Source organism: Lissotriton vulgaris, chromosome 6, assembly GCF_964263255.1.
Source record: "Lissotriton vulgaris chromosome 6, aLisVul1.2, whole genome shotgun sequence".
Taxonomy (NCBI): domain Eukaryota; kingdom Metazoa; phylum Chordata; class Amphibia; order Caudata; family Salamandridae; genus Lissotriton; species Lissotriton vulgaris.
In genome coordinates this window covers 1,782,034,673-1,782,053,771 of record NC_141694.1, presented here as the reverse complement: position 1 = coordinate 1,782,053,771, position 19,099 = coordinate 1,782,034,673, and positions in this window count along the sequence as shown.

The window sequence follows — 19,099 nt, the reverse complement described above, 5'->3', positions numbered from 1 at the left end:
CTAATTAGGCCCTAAGTCTAATATATGCTATTATGGGCCAGATGTATCAAGGCTTTTGCGACTCGCAAAGGCCGAAATTAGCAGAATTTCGGCCTTTGCGACTCACAAACGGCCATTTTGCATTTTCTAGTATGTATGAAAAAATCGCAATTTAAGGAATCGCAATAATTTGCGATTCCTTATTTTGTCATAGCATTAAAGGAAATTTTGCGTTTCCTTAAATGATATGTAAGAAACATTTTGAAATTGCAATTTTGTGTTTAGAAATCGCAAATTACTACCAACTTGTAGTTGGTGGTAATTTGCGATTTCTTTTAAAAATGCCCTATTTGGCATTTGTGAGGGTGGCATGTGACACACATACATGCCCACAGGGTATGTATGTATGCCACATGCACACACATGTAGATTTCAGGGGTGCACCCTTGAAATAATTCTCAAATTGCGATTAGCAAATAGCGAATTCGCAATTTGAGAATTATTGCACTATCATTCCTATGGTCCCCCTGGCCCATAGGAATGCATTGGAAATTATTATTTAATTGCGAATTCGCAAATTGCGAATTCGCATATAAAGAATAATAAGGAATTGCTAAAAAATAGCGATTTTGTACATATATACCGTTTTGCGAATTCTAAATAGCGATTCACAAAAAATCGCTATTTAGGATTCGCAAAACGGATTCTTGATACATCTGGCCCAAAGCCTTTTGATTAGTGGTAATACTACAACCATCTTAAAAGATGAATATGGATGGGAGAAACATAGGTTACAACGCACATGTTACAACGTATGTCATTACAGCAAATTTTTTACATCGCAAAATCCATTACAACTAATGTCATTACATCGCATAATCCATTAATACGCATTTTCAAAAGTAACGCCCCAGCGGAGTTAGAATAGTAATTGAGTTGTAATGGATTATGCGTTGTAACGACATGCGCTGTAACGACATTCGTTGTAATGGATTTTGCGATGCAAAAAAATGTGTTGTAATGACATACGTTGTAACAAATGCTTTGTAAAATGTCATATTCTACTGATGGTGGTTGTTAGAAATTGGGTTCTTTGTTGACTGGGGTATAAGCCCTGGTCAAGCAGTAACCACAGGCCTAGTCTGGGCATGGCACTATTACACACCTGTGCTCACCCTTTGGTAGCTTGGAGCATTCATGCTTAAGTGGGTGGCAATGTGTAAAGTGTTTGTGCAACATGTCAAACAGTAAAACAGTGAAAACACCACACAACAAGATTCCAAGCCATGTTAGAAAATAGACTTTGATGTAATAAATAAAACAAGACCAAAACAGCAAAAAATAAATCAGTAGAACTAGAGATTTTGAACTTAAAAGATTTAAGTGAAAGGTAGTGTTAATAATCAAAAAGCTCTATTGGAGAAATGTTTGTGCTAGACTGGGGCAAAGTCAAAAGTTCAGGCTTGCTGCAATGGAGCACATGCTAGCTATAGGGACCCAGCTGGCCTGCTGAACCAAGTACTTAGAAAACTGGTTGTGGAGCGATGTGAGGATTGGCGTCGAAGATGTGTGGGGCAGCAGAGGCAAAGCATCCATTCCAACATACAATGAGGCTGTGGTGCAAGGACCAAAGCCGAGGATCCTGTTGATGGGGGCTTCTGATGCAAAGGGCAGTGTTGCAGGTGTGAGGCTCAGGTGAGACGATGCATCGGTTCCAATGAGCGCTGTAGCTGCGATTTGGAGGTTTGTCATCCAGGGAGGTCATTGACGTGGGATGCGAAAAGCTTGTGCCAGGAAAACCGTCACGCAGTATAGGTTCCGAAGACGATGAGTCATCACCAGATGCGCGATGCACTTCTTTTCTGACGGGTCAAATCCACGTGATGAGTCTGTTATGCACGAAGATGCACCACTCAGCTGAGGAGATGTGTCAGTTCTGCTCGGGATCTATTGCTCAGCAGAAGATTTGTTAGTTCCACTTGAGAAACACCTCAAACCCACTTCCAAGGGCCCACGACTGCGGTGGCACCACTTGTCAAGGCAGACTCAATGTTTGCAGAGTGCAGGTGCAGAAGGAAATAGGTTGGAAGTCTTTTTTGTCCCTGAGGATTCAGCTCAGGAGGCCAGCCAGCTAGATCTTGGAATCATTAGGTGAAAGTGATGCAGATCCAATCCTTCTCACTCAGGAAAGAGGGCACAGCAAAGCAAATGTTTGGCAAAACAGCAGTCCAGCAGAACAGCAGTCCTTTCAGCAGCACAGCAGTCCTTCTTCCTGGCAGAGTCTTCACAGGTCCAGAAGTGTACTTAAGTGGTGGGGTCAGAGGTCCAGTACTTATATCCAGTTGGGCCTTTGAAATAGAAGGGACTTCAAAGACAGGCCTTCTGGTGCACAGAGGTCCTGTCCTTCCTGCCCTGGCTCCAGTCTCATTACAGAGGGGTATGTAGCCCTTTCTGTAGGGACAAGACCCAGTTTATACCGGTGTAAGTGACGCTGGGTTAACATGCCACATGACCCATCAACCCCTGTCCCATCAGAACTACATAGCATTCTGGGGCACACCAATACAATAAATTCAAGCTGTCTATTGAAAGAGAATGTTATGCTGGACCCTGTAGGCCTAAGTGGAGCGAAACTTGTAAACACTACTGACCTATACAATGAAGGCCCACTTACAGTATAAGGCCAACCCCAGGTCAGTGCCAAGCCACGAAGAGTCCCATTAATGACCTATGTGCAGATACTGGGCTATGCAAAACAGTAGTCTCACACATGCTGCCCGCACATGTGCACTCATACATGTGCTCATGTGTTCATGTGAAAGCAGCTGGGAACTCATTGATTGCAATCCATCGTCCTCTTTATCTGATTCCAGTTCTGTTTTATCGGAGTTTCCAGTTCTATCGAAATCTATTTCTCTGGATCTCCTACTTAGGATCAAATCAGGCTCTCCATTGGACCCCTGTCCGGCGACCTTTCTAGCTAGCAACGCCAAGATTCTGAACCCGTTAATAAATCCTGTTCTTAATCTATCTTTGACAAGTGGTACTGTCCCGCCGGCCTGGAAGAAGGCAATGGTTGTTCCACTCTTAAAAAAACCTGGCCTTGATCCGGAGAAACATGTTAACTACAGACCCATATCTCTCCTGCCTAGTCTAGCTAAGATCGTCGAGAAGCACGTCCACTCTGTGCTCTCCTCCTTCCTGGAAGACCATGGCTTACTCCACCCCACCCAGTCAAGCTTCCGCTCCAATTTGAGCACTGAGACCGCTCTATTGGAAGTAAATGAAGCCATCAAGGAAGCTCTCGACTCAGGTGGAAGAGCTATGCTGGTGATGTTGGATCTGTCGGCGGCCTTTGACACCGTCCCTCATGAGGCCCTCTTGAGGAGACTCTACGAGATCGGTCTCAGAGGGACGGTGTTGAACTGGTTGAGATCTTATCTAGTGGGTCGTCGACAAGTGGTCTGGGCCCCCCCGTACTCTGCCGAGGTGCCGCCGATGGATGTTGGAGTCCCACAAGGGTCGGTGCTTAGCCCGACCCTCTTTAAGATCTTTATGACTCCACTGGCGGTACTGGCGGAGTCTTTGGGTGCCCAGATCATATCATACGCTGACGACACCCAGCTTCTCTTCACCTGTAAAAAAGGTACGGAGTTCGACGGGGAGAGCATCCGCGGCTGCCTTGGGGCTGTCTTCGACTGGTTTCAGCGAAGCAGCCTCAAGTGCAACCCCGACAAATCGAAGGTGCTCTTCTTTGGCTGTCAGGTTGACCCGCCTTGGCAGGAATGGTGGCCGGTGTGTATGTCACCCCCTTCTTCTTCTTCCACGGTGGCTAAAAACCTTGGGATTAAAATTGACAACACCCTTTCACTGAAATCCCGAATCACAGGTCCACCAGTACATGTTTTGGTCTGTTAAAAATGCTGCGCAAATTCCTTCCTCTGCTTCCTCTGGTCCACAGAAGGCTGACGGTACAGGCTTTAATTTGTTCCAGGCTCGACTACTCCAATGTCCTCTACCTTGGTTTGCCAGACTACCTCCTGCACAAACTTCAGGTAGTCCAGAATTCCGCGGCAAGGGCCATTTTTGGCCTACCCCGCCATGCTAGGGCATCGGAGTTGCTTCTCTCCCTTCACTGGCTTCCTGTCAGGAAGCGGATTACATTTAAGGCTCTTACATTGGCCCATAAGGCACTCCACTCAGTAGGTGCTACATTCAGAAACTGCTTTTTTTTTATAAGCCCACTCGATCTCTCAGATCTGAATCTCTTGGCCTGGCAACTGTTCCACCCATTAGGAAAGTCAGGATAGGTGGTCGCTCGTTAAAACATCTCGCCCCTAAACTGTGGAACTCCCTTCCCGTCGATCTGCGCCGCATTCCCAATCTGCTGGCCTTTAGAAAGGCCTTGAAAACCTGACTTATAATCAATAACTGGTATGTCCCCTGTTTCCTCATCTTTCTTTTCAGCCATGGGTCAGAATGCGCCGGGACACTCCTCGGAGTAGCCGTGCGCTATATAAGACACCCATTAACATTAACATAACCTCTTACCCTAGCTGTGCAGCATTGCCTTATCTGAAAAGGCGAACACTGTGCCCCATAATAGATACAACTTGAAATCTGCCTTTGATTTGCAAAGGAATATGTGCACTCATTTTGCCACAAGCAGTAACCTACATATTGTATTGTATTGCACCATTTACTTAACATTTCATGCCCCTTTTTGGGGTGCAAGAGCTTATATACAGGCAGAGAACATGCTGTGCAGTGGGGCATATTTGCTGTGATTCAATGTCGAACAGGTTTTGTTACTGTGTCCAAAATGGTGCTCTTTTCTATTCTTTGAAAAAAGCAACAATGTGATGGGTGAAATGCTTAAATTAATTTGAGCCACTGACCAGCATCCCAGACCATTGTTCGCTTGCCCACCACACCACCTCAGACAGGAACCAGCCAAACGCAAATCAGTCTTGATCCTCCTCCAGTGAGAGCAGTCCAGTCAGAATTGCTAGGCCAGGTCCCTTTTGAACAGCACCATAAGCACCCTAGAATGGGGTTCCTAGAATAGCATAATGATTAGGATGTCTGCAGAAAGAAACATGTCTGCAACCTGTAATATCTTCCAATATTTTATAACGGAACGCTTTTGGCTCCTAATGGACTCCATAGAGCTGTGACGTAGGTGTTAGAGCACAATACCATGAAAGCTATTTAGAATGTTGAGCTTGCAGTTCCATGCAGCAGAATAAAGACATGTAATACTACTCTCCGCGTGTGGTGTGGTCATTGGTGGGTACCCAGGCTGGGAAGACAATACAAATGGCGACAAGATAGGGCATAAGTATTCGAAAAAACGACTTTGCGTTCCCAGTCTGTTTGCCGTGGGCCAGACGAATGCTATTGCATGCCACATGGGTCACTGTCTAAGAACAGAATTGACACTTCATTCACCTGGATTCAAAGCACAACTCCAGCTACTGCAAAACAGAAGACAATGGAAGCGGTGCAAAGAAGCTACATTTTGATGGTCGAGGATATGCTGGTTAAGCCATAAATAAAGGTGCCTCTCTGCCACACTATATAAAGTTGTACATCACATGGAGTCTAAACGCTGAAAGAGGATTCAGCCTGATTTACGAAGCACAGCTGCTAATAATCATAACTTTCAAAATAACGCTACAAACGAAGTGCTGCATGGCAGAGATCAACAAGGTGTTTGAAAATGCAAATTGACATTTAGAAGAAATGAAATAAATGACTTCCTAAATACACTAAAGAGAGTAATCATACTACAGCAATCAGTGAAGTTGGCTTCAGGAGAAGTATTCAGGTTTGTGCTCACGGAGCCTTTCATATTCAAAGTGGTTCATTCACAAAGTTGTTGAGTGGGATTCAGAACAACTTCACATGTGTTCATAAAATAAGGAGCAGAGAATGACTCTCAGAATAGTGAAAGTTTTCAGATGGCTGTGAAGAAAGTCATGTTTCCAGCTATCCTTAACGATTAATCATAGGAAATCACGTTGCAAAGTCACCTAAAACAAGTCATAGGGATCCAACCACGGTGTTGTTAAGTTCCTCACTGTTCTACAATGCTGCTGCATTCTTGAAACCACCACCACCTTTCGATACCACCTGTAACGGCCGGATTCTCAGACCAAGCAGCCTACCAATCGTAGCTAACCCAGTCGTCACGCAACCACACCGTTCTCAGGCCATATAACACATAATATCTAGAATACCCACCTGAGAATGGGGAAAAGAGCTATTTACAAGCCTGTATAGTCAAAGATACCACTAACATCTAAGGAATTTCATATCACATCATATAGGGCCAGATGTAGGTAAGTATATTTTACCGATTCATAAATACCGAATTTTACCGATTCGGTATTTTTGAATCAGTAAAATAGAAGGTGGGAGATGTAGAAAGAATCGGTAATTGAAGCCCATAGGAATCAATGGGCATTACCAAATCGGTATTTACCGATTCGGTAAATACCGAATGTTGCAAGGGTGCAGAGGGTGTCACTTTCACACCCTCTAGCACGCCGATTTCAGGCATATGTGACATGTGGCACACGCCACATGTCACATATGTCACATGCCATAGGTGTGCATGCACACATGTGCATGCACACCTGGAATCGGTATTTTACCACCCAATTGGATTGGGTGGTAAAATACTGATTCGGTAAGGCCTGTGGGACTCAGAAGAGTCCCACCTACATTTTAAAATTACCGAATCGGTAAAAATACTGATTCAGTATTTTACCGATTCGGTAAATTTACTGATTCAGTAAATTTACCGAATCGGTAAATAGGCCACCTACATCTAGATTAGCCATTTACCGGTCGGTAACGGCCAGTTCGGCCGTTACCGGTCGGTAAATGTCTACCTACATCTAGCCCCTAGTTACCTCATTCTTTAACGTCACCCGACGATTCTTTAACGTCACCCGATGATTCTTTAACGTCCCCCGACAATTCTTTAACGTCACCCGACGATTCACGCCCAATCACGGACAATCTCATTTGCACCAATCACAATTGGTGATCTCATTACTCTTTAATGTCACACGACGATTCTTTAACGTCCTCCGACGATTCTTTAACGTCCCCCGACGATTCATTAACGTCCCCGACGATTCTTTTATGTCACCGGACGATGTCCCTAACACTTATTGCCAATATTATCTACACTTCCCGACGGTATACCTGTTGTCTTCCGGCGGGGTATCTACAGGGTCCGGCGGTGCACCTAATGTGTCCCGACGGTATTTACTATGTTGACAGACAGTGTACCTAATGTTATCTGGCGGTACTTCTCATAATTAAAATGTACACAAAAGAGCTGTCTAATTATCTCATTTGGGAGTTATCTCATGTCAAGACCATCCTGTCTTCCATTTCTCAGTTACCTGTAAGAAGGGAATTACCCATCCTTCTATACGACAGCACCTGGTTAAAAAGAAAGGTTAATCCTACCATAAAAACAACACTCAAATATGTAACTGGGGTCCCTTTATTAAACATTAGAATAGAATGACAAGACAAAGAAGAAATTATAACAATAATATATATATATATAAGCAATACAGTAGGAAATTATTAATGCAAGTGGAAACCTAAACATAACCTAGAAACCAAAAAGGAGTGAATGAATATATAATGCAAACTATTTAAGAACACCTCACCCTATTAAGAAGGGTCCAACTCTCTGTCACTCTCTGGTAGAATTAGGACTCTCTCCATCACCATGGCACCACCACCAACGGACCAACTTCTGATGTTCCTCATGGCCTCTGCACTCCACTGGCTCCAACTGCACTCTAACTCTTCCAGCTGACTTCCAACTGACTTCTTCATTGACTGACAGCTCCAGCTCCGAAAACCAACTGACTTCTTCCATTCCAAAAACCATCTGACAGCTTCACCGCTCAAATCCATCTGACAGCTTCACCACTCAAATCCATCTGGCTTCTTCAATTCCCAAAAAAAAATCTGAACCCTTCAATTCCAAAAACCATTTGACCACTCTGCTCTTCTGTTCTCTGATAATATGGAAGGCTCTCTGCTCATGGAAATTTCCAGCAACAGGCCGACTCCCACCGAGTTCCTGTACCAGCCCCCAGGCTCCCTGCGCCCTCACAGTGGCCAGCTGTAGTTGCGTCTAGAGCCAGGGAGACAAACACATTCCTTGGATAAGGGCCAGTCCTGACCGGTTTCTAGCTAGTGAATAACAGACTCAACTCTAAACACCACTTCTGACCTACAAGCGCCTCAGACAACTGAGGCAGGAAGACAAGATGGCTGCTCTCTAGTTTAGGCCTTTAGGCCCGAAAAGAGGCAAAAGAGACATAGAATCATGCCAAAGCCAATAGGCAAACCCTACAAATAGGCACAAATAAGGCTGAAACAAAGGATTCATAGCAATATACTGAGATGGCAGTGGACCATAGTCATCATCAATCCAAATAGGGCAAATTATCCTGTTTCTACATCACCAAAAAAGAATGTATGATGTTACAACGCATACATTTACAACACATGCCTTCACAATGCAGTAATTACATCGCAACATCCTTTACAACGCATTCATTTACATTGCATGCCACTACATAGCATTTTTAGAAACTAACTTTACAGTGCATTCCAGTACATCACATTATACCTTTACAACACGTACCATTACAACGCATATCTTACATTGCGTTTATGGTAAGTGTTGGATAGTGTAGGGGTAAAAATTACTATTCTAAGTCCCATGGGTGCAACAGTAGGGTAAGTGTTGTATACTGTAGGGGTAACAATTACTATTCTAAGTCCAGTGGGTGCAACAGTAGAGTAAGTGTTGGATAGTGTAGGGGCACTATGCATTGTAATGGTATGCATTGTAATGAAATTCAATGTAATGCCTGCGGTGTAGTGCCATGAGTGGTAATGACATGTGTTGTAGTGACATGCAATGTAATGGCTGCGTTGTAGTGAGATGCGTTGTAAAGGATGTTGCGTTGTAATGACTGCTTTGTAAATGTACTGCGATGTAATGACTGCGTTGTAAAGGTTGGTTCCCACACCCCACCGATTCTGGCCATGCTTTCTATTCTTTCCCACAAAATAAGCTGGTGAGACTAGAATATGTCTTTGTATCCCAGCCTATTCTTCATGAGTGCTCAATAGAGAAGACCCCTCGCATCGTGGCAGATCACAATCCTTTAGTGGTAGAAATAAGGGGGGTAACTGTGGCTAATAGAGAGTTTGCTAACTGGACCTTTGAGCAATCCCTTCTTTTAAACGATGAGTATTCCAAGCACATGAGACACTGGATTCCACAATTCATTAAGGATAATCTAGGCAGAAAAGGGATTGATGTGGTTTGGGATGCACTAAAAGCAGCAATTAGAGGAGAGACCCTGAGCTTTTCACTCACCTCAAATAGAGAAAAGCGTCAACTATTGGACAAATTGCAACTTCAGCTGGCTGAGGCTGAAGGAAAACTAATCACTACTCTTAGGGATGGCAAGGACTCAGCAGGTGCGCGAGCAAGAATAATATCAGCAAAATCGGTTGTCATGGAGGTAATCTCTAAAAGAGCAGCAGACAGATTAGCAATCTAGAAGAGGGAGGCATATGAATGCAGTGAGCAGGTCGGACACCACCTTGCGATGAGGGCAAGACAAAAAGTAACTAGGAATATTATTACTGCTGTCAAAAACTCTTCGCAAGAAGTAATCTCAGATCCAAAGGGCATTCTTAAAAAGTGTCTTGTCCATTATCAAGACCTATATCAGGAGACGACCACGGCTCATTTAGATGATATTGATACCCATTTTAACCAAATTCCAGCCGTGCAGCTATCGCAAGAGGACCGGGCTCAACTTGATGAGCCCCTCCAATGGATCAATACCCTACTCTGCATTAATAGTCTTCTTAATGGTAAAGCCACTGGGTTGGATAATATTCCAGGTGAATTTTATAAAAGCTTTTCCACAGAATTAAAAGAGGTCATGCTCCATCTATACGCTATGTGTTATTTTGTGGTGTGAGATTGTGTGGTGTGGAGTTCTGTAGTGGAAATATGTGGCATGTTGTGTTGTGGAATTATCTGAACAGTAATTAAATGGTATTAACTGTAGTGGAATTATGTAGAATGATATTGTGTGTTATGGGGTTAATTATGTGGAATGGTATTTTGGAGTGGCATGGTGTGGATTTGAATCATGTGATGTGCTGTCAAAACTTGTGGCATTTTGTTGAAGTCTGTGTTGTGTATTAGAGATGTAATGTGAAATTATGATGTGTAGTTTAAATATGTAGTTTGTGGTTGAATCATGTGGTGTGTAATGGAAATGTGTGAAGTTAAAATGTGCGGCGTTGAGTGAAATTATGCTTTTCGGAATTGTATTACGGTGTGAAGTGCATTTATGTGGTGTCTTGGTATGTGGCATAGAGTGCATTTATGTGGGGTATTTTTATGTTGTATTGTGTACGGTGTAAATATGTGGAGTGTGCTATTATGGACTCCCAACCATGCTTTCCTCTTTTCTAATGAATGTATCCCTCTAACAGCCACGCCTGCCCACAACTCCCAGTAAAATCCCACATCTTCCTTTTTATTAATCAACTTTAATTAATCTAACCCTATTCACAACAGTGGCGTAAATGCACGAGATCTCCAGAGCACAAACCTAACCTTAAGGCAGCTGATCCGACTAGGAAAAGTAAGCACATATTCCAATCATTCTCGAACCTTGGGATCTGGAGTAATGTGCTACTCGCTGCAGAGCTCTCCAGCGCCTCATTTGGACTAGTAAGCACTATGTACACAGCACGTTTAAATTATATGTACTGGCAGCACGTTTGAAGATATGTACTGGCAGCATGTTCAAAAGATATACATTGGAAGCTCGTTCAAAAGAAATGTAGTGGCAGTACATTTATAAGATATTTACTGGCAGCATGTTCAAAAGATATGCACTGGCAGCATGTTTAAAAGATATACATTGGCAGCACGTTTAAAAGATATTTACTGGCAGCATGTTCAAAAGGTATGCAGTGGCAGTACATTTAAAAGATATGCACTGGCAGCACATTTAAAATATATGCACTGGCAGCACATTTAAAAGATGTGTACTGGCAGCATGTTCAAACAGTATCCAGTGGCAGTACATTTAAAAGATATGCACTGGCAGCACATTTAATAGATATGCACTGGCAGCACGCTTAAAAGATATTTACTGGCAGCACATTTAATAGATATGCACTGGCAGCACGCTTAAAATATATTTACTGGCAGCACATTTAATAGATATGCACTGGCAGCACGCTTAAAAGATATTTACTGGCAGCACATTTAATAGATATGCACTGGCAGCACGTTTAAAAGATATTTACTGGCAGCATGTTCAAAAGATATGCACTGGCAGTACATTTAAAAGATATGCACTGACAGCACATTTAAAAGATGTGTACTGGCAGCATGTTCAAACAGTATCCAGTGGCAGTACATTTAAAAGATATGCACTGGCAGCACATTTAAAAGATATGCAGTGGCAGCACATTTAAAAGATATGCCCTGGCAGCACATTTAAAAGATATGCATTGGCAGCACGTTTAAAAGATATTTACTGGCAGCATGTTCAAAAGATATGCACCTGCAGCACATTTAATAGATATGCACTGGCAGCACGTTTAAAAGATATTTACTGGCAGCACGTTTAAAAGATATGCACTGGCAGCATGCTTAAAAGATATGCACTAGCAGCACGTTAAAAGATATGCAGTGGCAGTGCATTTAAAAGATATGCACTAGCAGCATGTTCGAAAGATACGCGCTGGCAGTGCATTTAAAAGATATGCACGTGATTCTCTTTGGCATTTCATCCAAAATGACATCCTTCATTTGCACACCAGCAAAAACACATCAAAGTCTCCTGTTAATGTTAAATCGTGCCTTTTACAGGAGCAGATGAACTTTCATTTAACACAAGCCTGTTTTAACACTTTAGAAATTCAAATTGGATGCGCTCAAGTGAGGCCCATGCAGTGGACTTAATGTCTGCTGGACCAAAAAAAAGTGCTCTAAGCAGCCGTAAGATTCCTGATCGGCGCCACTCGCACCTAGTGGCATGGCACCCTTAGTAGCATCCCGGGCTGGAGCCAGTATTGCTTCTGTACTTCCTGTAGGTGAGGCAGGTCGGTGGGCCGGAAGGATGCGAAAGGTGTTGCGGGTGGCCCCTGTGTGATGTCATCAAAGGGCTCAGGGTTGCCTTCCTATCCCCAGCAAGCATAAAAGCGGCAGGAGAGACAGATAAACCCTCTTTGTTCTTTCCAGTAGCTCCGGAGGCGGCAGACCACCAACAAGTTACCCACCCACCCATTCCTGAGAATAAGGACTTGATTGGCGGGGTCTCGGGCTAGAAAATTGATGTGGACTCCTTTTTTGGCATGGACTGGCTGACCCTGGAACAGGTCGAGCATTCAATTGGGGCTCCGGGCTCGCGGAAGGTGGCACTGACCTGCTCGTGGTCCTTGACTCTCCTGCCCTACCCGAAATGCCTGTGTGTATGTTAAGAAACTTGGGGAGGGGTATCCAGAGTTCAGGAACCCCGGTGGGGCCAAGGTGTAAGCAGTGCCCTGGTGGTAATGCCTCTCTCTGGGTTGGAGGACTAGGACTGAAAGTTACTACTGATTACAGTGCAAGTTGGGGCCTACACTGGAATGTAAATAATATCGTTTGAAAATGTATTCCTTGGAATGGAAATAACCTACCTCTTTTAGCTAACAAGTGTGTTGCTTGGTTTACCTTTGCTTTGAAAAAATGATCAAGTGTCTCAGATGATGAACAATAAAAGATGACTCTGCTTTAAGATATAATAAAAGACTACTCAGCGATGACCAACTAACTGCCTCATGTATTTTTCTATGATGCCTGATGGGTGGTGAGGAGAATAAGGATGTAGTTGTTGCTAAAGGAGGGTGGGGGGTGACACGCATGCTGTATGCACACTATAAGTATTGCTATTCTTCTGGAAGTACCATGATTCAAAATACTTAAAATTGAATCGGTCATCATTTGTAAGCTCAAATTAGTACAGTTTTGTATTTCTCTCTTGAGGGGACTCTGTACCCCCGCCTCCTCCTCACTTATGTTTAACTCCTCTAAATCTCAGAACAATAAAGCAAAAGAGGCGCTCTTCCATTCAGTGCTCCAAAGCAGGAAAAATAAGCGTGCTGCAGGGCCAACATAAGGTAAAGTGTCACCTCTGGGACTAAGACAACATATTATTTGCTGAGAGCCTGGTGCAGATAGGGAGACTGATCAACAAACTAGGAGAGAGTCACTAAATGCTTCCCTATCCGGTGCCCTCACCCACAGCAGTTTCAGCTCGATAGTGTTTTCGGAAGACACAGCAATGCCCTCTCATTTACACCCGTAATTAACTGAGAAGGGTTTCCTGGGGAGCGGCCTGCACAAACTAACACTGCACTGTATCTTGACAAGCTGCTTTTTTTTCTGTGGACGTTCAAGGCACAAACCCAGAACTATGGCTACCCTTGCGCCTTAAAAAATGTACACAGGGAATGTACCTGTGCCACATTGAATTCTCAATGCACTTTAAAACCAATCCTCTGGAAGCTGAGGGAAATAGGAATTCAGGCCCTGTTTGAAGAAACTGCTCTTTTTTTTGTTTCAAAAAAACTTTATTAGTAGGATCAAAACACATACAGGAAATTGCACATTATGAAAGGGAGGAGCATGGGCATGAGAGTGCACCAGCAAGCACACCATCGGAACAGTGGCACAATACGATATTATCCTGTTAGAGCCTACCAGAGTGCTCCAATAGGCTCGCTGTAGTCCATGGGGCCCAACCTGACCTTTGTTCTGCAATGCTTAGCAGAGTCCAATATAGTCGCATTGAACAGAAGGGATGCAACTGTGCATCCAGCCGAAAGGATGGATGAGGGGAAAGGGAAGGGGAAGAAAGCGGGTGGAACCTCTCTGACTGTGTCGAAAAGGCAAAAATGAAAAGGCGCAGATGGTGAGGGGGGAATGGATGCCGACCAAAGCGCTTTCTCCCTACTCTGCCACAGGACCTTGGGCTTGGTCGCTTCCTGTGTCTGAAAAAACTGTCGCAGGGGCTCCCAAATATCCAGGGGTCTTGCTCGTGTGGGCATCAGGTCCCAATACTCAGACAACTGTGTATGGCAAAACGCTGCATCCTACAGCCAGTCATCTCTCCGCAGCCTGCCCTGATGACCCCAGCAAATTGCCACGCATCTCTTTGCCAATAACAGCAACATAGCAGCAAGTTGTCTAATGCTCTTGGGTAAGGGTTTAACATAGCCCAACAGGGCAACCGTGGGGTACGATCCACCCTATACTCCAGCATTTCATCCAGAACATCGAACACACCCCCCCAGAAGTTTGCAACCTCTAGGCACTCCCAAGTAAGGTGCAGGAATGAGGTTCAGACATTCCACAGAGCACACAGCACGCCTCTGCACTGAGCCCCACTCTACTCTTCCATACCTGGGTTCTAAAGAGTCTATGGAGAAACTTAAAATGGACCAATCCAAGTCTTTAGTTGGGTGACAGATCTTTAGATTTCACGCTCAAATGGCATACCCAGGCACTTCTCCCAAGCTGCGTGAGCCAGGGGCACGAGCACAGGGTATTCCCGCTGCATACCAGTGTACAGACATGTTATGAGTTTGCTGGGTGAGGGGATGAACCATGACTTAAAGCAATCCTTTGCAGCTAAGGTATTAGGAACTGGCAGGGACTGGCTAACCCACCTCAATAGCGTACAATGTGCACTAAATAATCTCTCTAGAAGGTCTCTGGGTGGGCGGATCCCATACAAAATGCCCTTTGGCATCAAAATGTTTGCTTCAGACCTTGAGGGTCTAGACATGGCGGCGGCCGCTGCATCTTTTGACGTAGATGAACATTCTAAAGTTTTACAGAACCTACAAAAGACCAGAGACAGTCTTGCAAAGGAACATTTGCCCTCCACATCTGATGCTGCGTTGCAGATTCCGGTAGTTGGCTGTCTACCCCAAGTTGGAGAACTGGTCCGAGAGAAGATCGAGAACAAGAAGGAATTCAGTCCCTCCTATCGAGCTCCAGTTCCTGTGCTTGGCGTGCAGGGTACAAGAACAGTCATTTTACCTCCTCTTCCTGGGCAAAAGGGGAACAGGTACATCTCCATTGACAATACCAAACTTCTCATGGCGGCCGATTTTTCTTAGTATAATACCTGTGGTTTCGTGTCCAGCAATGAGGCAACACTCTGTTTGGGCCCCACATTCTGCCATCGGGTCTGATGTTGCCATTGAGATGAATACAGTTGCAAATCCCTATTGACTTCACCTGCTGGTGATCCTCTTAATGATACTGAATATACTTATTCCACTAACTTGTCTATGCCTGATTTGGAGACCTGTGTGGCTAATCAATCACGTTTTTCAGTTGACACTGGCTCGACAACATCATAGTCCCCTTCAAAAGTTTCGATTTTTGCTACCTGGTTTAAAAAACATTTTTTTAATCCCCCCTGGACTTACATTTGGCTGGTGCTGATTTCAATTTTCTTAATCATGTCCATCGGATTTGTGGTGTATTTTTTTTGTTTTGTAAATAGACACTACATTCAAGAAAAAACTTCAATTAGACTAATTGATGGAACTTTGGCTCCCCACTCCTCTTCACATATAACGAAATGGGACCAGACATTTGTGAATATAACTGCTTGGCCCGTTTTAGATGGGATTGTATGGGATGCTCTAAAGTTCCAGATTCATGGGCCGACAGAGGTTATTATTGTTCCCAATGTTCTCCGTGTTTCTATGGGGGGTGTGGTTAAACAAAATATCCGCTCTGATGATTGGAACGTCCAAGCCGTAGAGGCTTTATTTTCTGATTTGAAATATTATGATGCTTTTAAGGGTGAAGATTTATACCTAGAGTCTGTGAACTATGGAGATTTATTCTGTTACCAGCATTTGGGCAATCACTTTCTGCATAAAACAAATTCAGTTAGAAATGTGGTTAACTATACACAGTGCGAACATTGTCCCACACTTGTTGAAGGAAGCTCCAAGACTCTTTTGAAAAAGTTTTCTTATTTCACCGATTTTGATCAATCAAACCCTGATGCAATTTATTTTAAGATGCCTGAGACGTTCTCTTCCAAGGTTAGACTTACCCACACAAAATTACTGTATTGAAAGTCATTTATTGACCAATTGGCTGTTAGGGGCTATAAAATGTGGAAAGATACTGTTGATCCTAAATCTGTTTGGGGTTCTAAAAGTTGGCAAGTACAAGGCACTGAGGCTTTGCATTGTGTGTGCCTCATTCCGAACCATATATTGTTTTTGAATGCTTCCATTTCACAAACTACCTGCTTTTGATTAGCTGCTTTAAAAACATTAAATGCTCCTTTGTTTCCTGATTTGGGGGAATTTCCCCATTGGAATAATTACACCAGTACTTCCCTTAGCGATTTACAAGCCCTGTTGAGAAATATCTCTTTTAATGTTTCCAGCATTAATCCCTAAGGCTGGTTGCTAAGGCAAAAAATTGCAGATTCCTGTCAACACAGTTTCAGAGGTTAGAGTAGATCCCCGTTTTCAGAGTCAACATTCAGTCACCACTCATTCTGTCGGCAAATTGTGCCAGAGTTGGCTCAAAAACTCCACCTTAGCGTCTTTTAAATTGCATTTGTCCAAACTGAATGTCGCCATTGATTTGAATGATTTTGTAAAAGGGCCTGCAGCAGGCAGATCGAAAAGATGGATATATGCTGTTTACAACGAAGTTTGGAAACTGTCCCAGATTGAAGATGCCTCTAGGCTTAGAGCTATAGATCAGGCCAATTAAAAAAAAGTGCTTGCAGTTGTAGATCATAGCTTTAACACCCTTTCTTCCTGTGTTTAGACATTGGATAACATTGTTTTGTCTGTTGTTGATATTGTACAAGAAGACGTTGCAGTTCTGTACCATGGACAAAATCAATTGCATTCTATTATGCAGTTTGCTTGGACTCTTCAAACGCTGAAATCTGGGACAGTGCCTTGGGATTACATGAACACGACATCTTTATTTTTAACCTTTTAACCTGATAAACAACAATTTATGTCAATAAAAGATGGCACGTTTTCACTGCTGCATATTTAAAAACTGGAACCGTTACCATTTTCAGTGGCTGAGTCGAATTCGGCAGTTTGGCTCATCCATGGGTTAATAACACTACCTTTTCCTCTGTGTAAATTTGAGTCCCGCAGCTGCGACATTGGTTGTGGTCCTCCATAATGTTCCAGTTTTACGGGCAGGCCAGATAGATCAACTGATGGCAAAAACCAGGCACTGGCTCCCCACTCATCTGAAGGAAATTGGCGTGTGGGATCCCAACATCTGCAATCAGATGGTCATGGCTAGGCGCTGTGCCTGGATTAGACACTCCAAGAAAGAAGGAAATGGGGACTGTATAGTAGTACATTTTAATAATGTACTTGTGGTGGGATTCTTGTTGAAATGTCTAGGGAGTACAACTTCAGAGCTTAGCTCGAGTAATATTTGTCTCTTGCCATAGGGTTTTTTCTATAGACCCCATATCATTCAGAATGGATGGCGGACAGCTAGGGCATTAAACACCAGAAGAGATATACAGGGATTCAGCCATAGATTTCCATTTCCACCTTTAACTTTAGCCAATAGATTTGCTCCACTATCAGAATTAGAAAATTGTGATTGACTATACCCTATAACTCCTACCTCGCTGGAAAATCTAATTACTCACTCTTATCTGCCCCCTGTGTCCAACCCGCCTGTTAAGCCGGATCCATATGAGGATGCAGCGAGGACTATGAGTCAGGATAAAGAGGGCAGTCAGGTTAGTATTACTGGACGAAAGATAGGACCTAGTGCGGAAACCGATATTAACCGCCTGAGTCAATTACAGTTTGAATGCCTGAATATAATGACATGGAACATAGCTGGGTAAGGAACAAATTGCAGGACACTTACTGGTTAAATAGTATTGAAAAATGTGATGTGGTTTTAATACAGGAGACATGGCTTACTGAGGAGTTCTTTGTGAATGGGTTTAAGACTATAGCAACAAATGCTACCCCCTCTAAGCCGGGCAGGGCTAGTCGTGGTTTAGCAGTACTTATTTCATTGTCTTCTAGATTGACTTTAAAAAAACGTACATAAAGGCGCCAAATTTCCAGTTTTTATATTTTTCAGTAGAAGGATTGCAGGATATTATAGTTATACATTTTTATAATAATATTTTTAATTCTTCGGGACACGAGGTCTTTATAACTTTGGATAAAGAGTTGATGCATTTTATGAAGATTGTAGGTGAGGATTGCTTTGTGATTTGGGCAGGAGATTCTAATATAGAACCTTGTAATCTCATGGCTGGTAACCAATGCGGTTATGAGGAGGTATTAGGTAGCCCCTTTGCACATTTCCCACATAATAACTATGGTGAAAGTATAAATTTCTTCATGTCCAAGTATAATTTAGAAATTACAGAACAGTTTATAAAAGACAGTGGGCGTGAGGACAGAGGTAATGTTTATACCTTTGAAGGAGTAAGATAATCCTCATGTATTGACCACTTCATTTTCTCAACAAGTCTTAGGCCCATTGTAACTGAATTTTTAGTCTCCCCAAGCTTATTGAGTGACCATCATCCCGTGGTAATAACTTTCAGGATTTCGATTAAAATAAAGCCTCAATCGGATATCTATGAAGTGAATATAAAAACACAGGGAGAGAATGGGATGAGACAATGGGATTTCAATCAAATGGGCAGGTGTAGACCCAGAAGTCTTTACAAATAAAATCCTTTTGAAAATCAAGGATCAAATTAGTACCTGTCTAGATGAATCCACAAACAGTTTGGATATAGTAGAGGCCTTCCAAGGTATTTTGACTGTCATTTCAGAAAACTTGCAAAGGAATAGTAAGATAACCACATCAGATTTTCCTAGGTGGTTCGACCGACAATGTTCCAAACTAAATAGAGAACTAAAGTCTGCATTAAAAATTACCCCGCGCAATAGGGAGGAGATAACCACCCTACAGAAATTATAT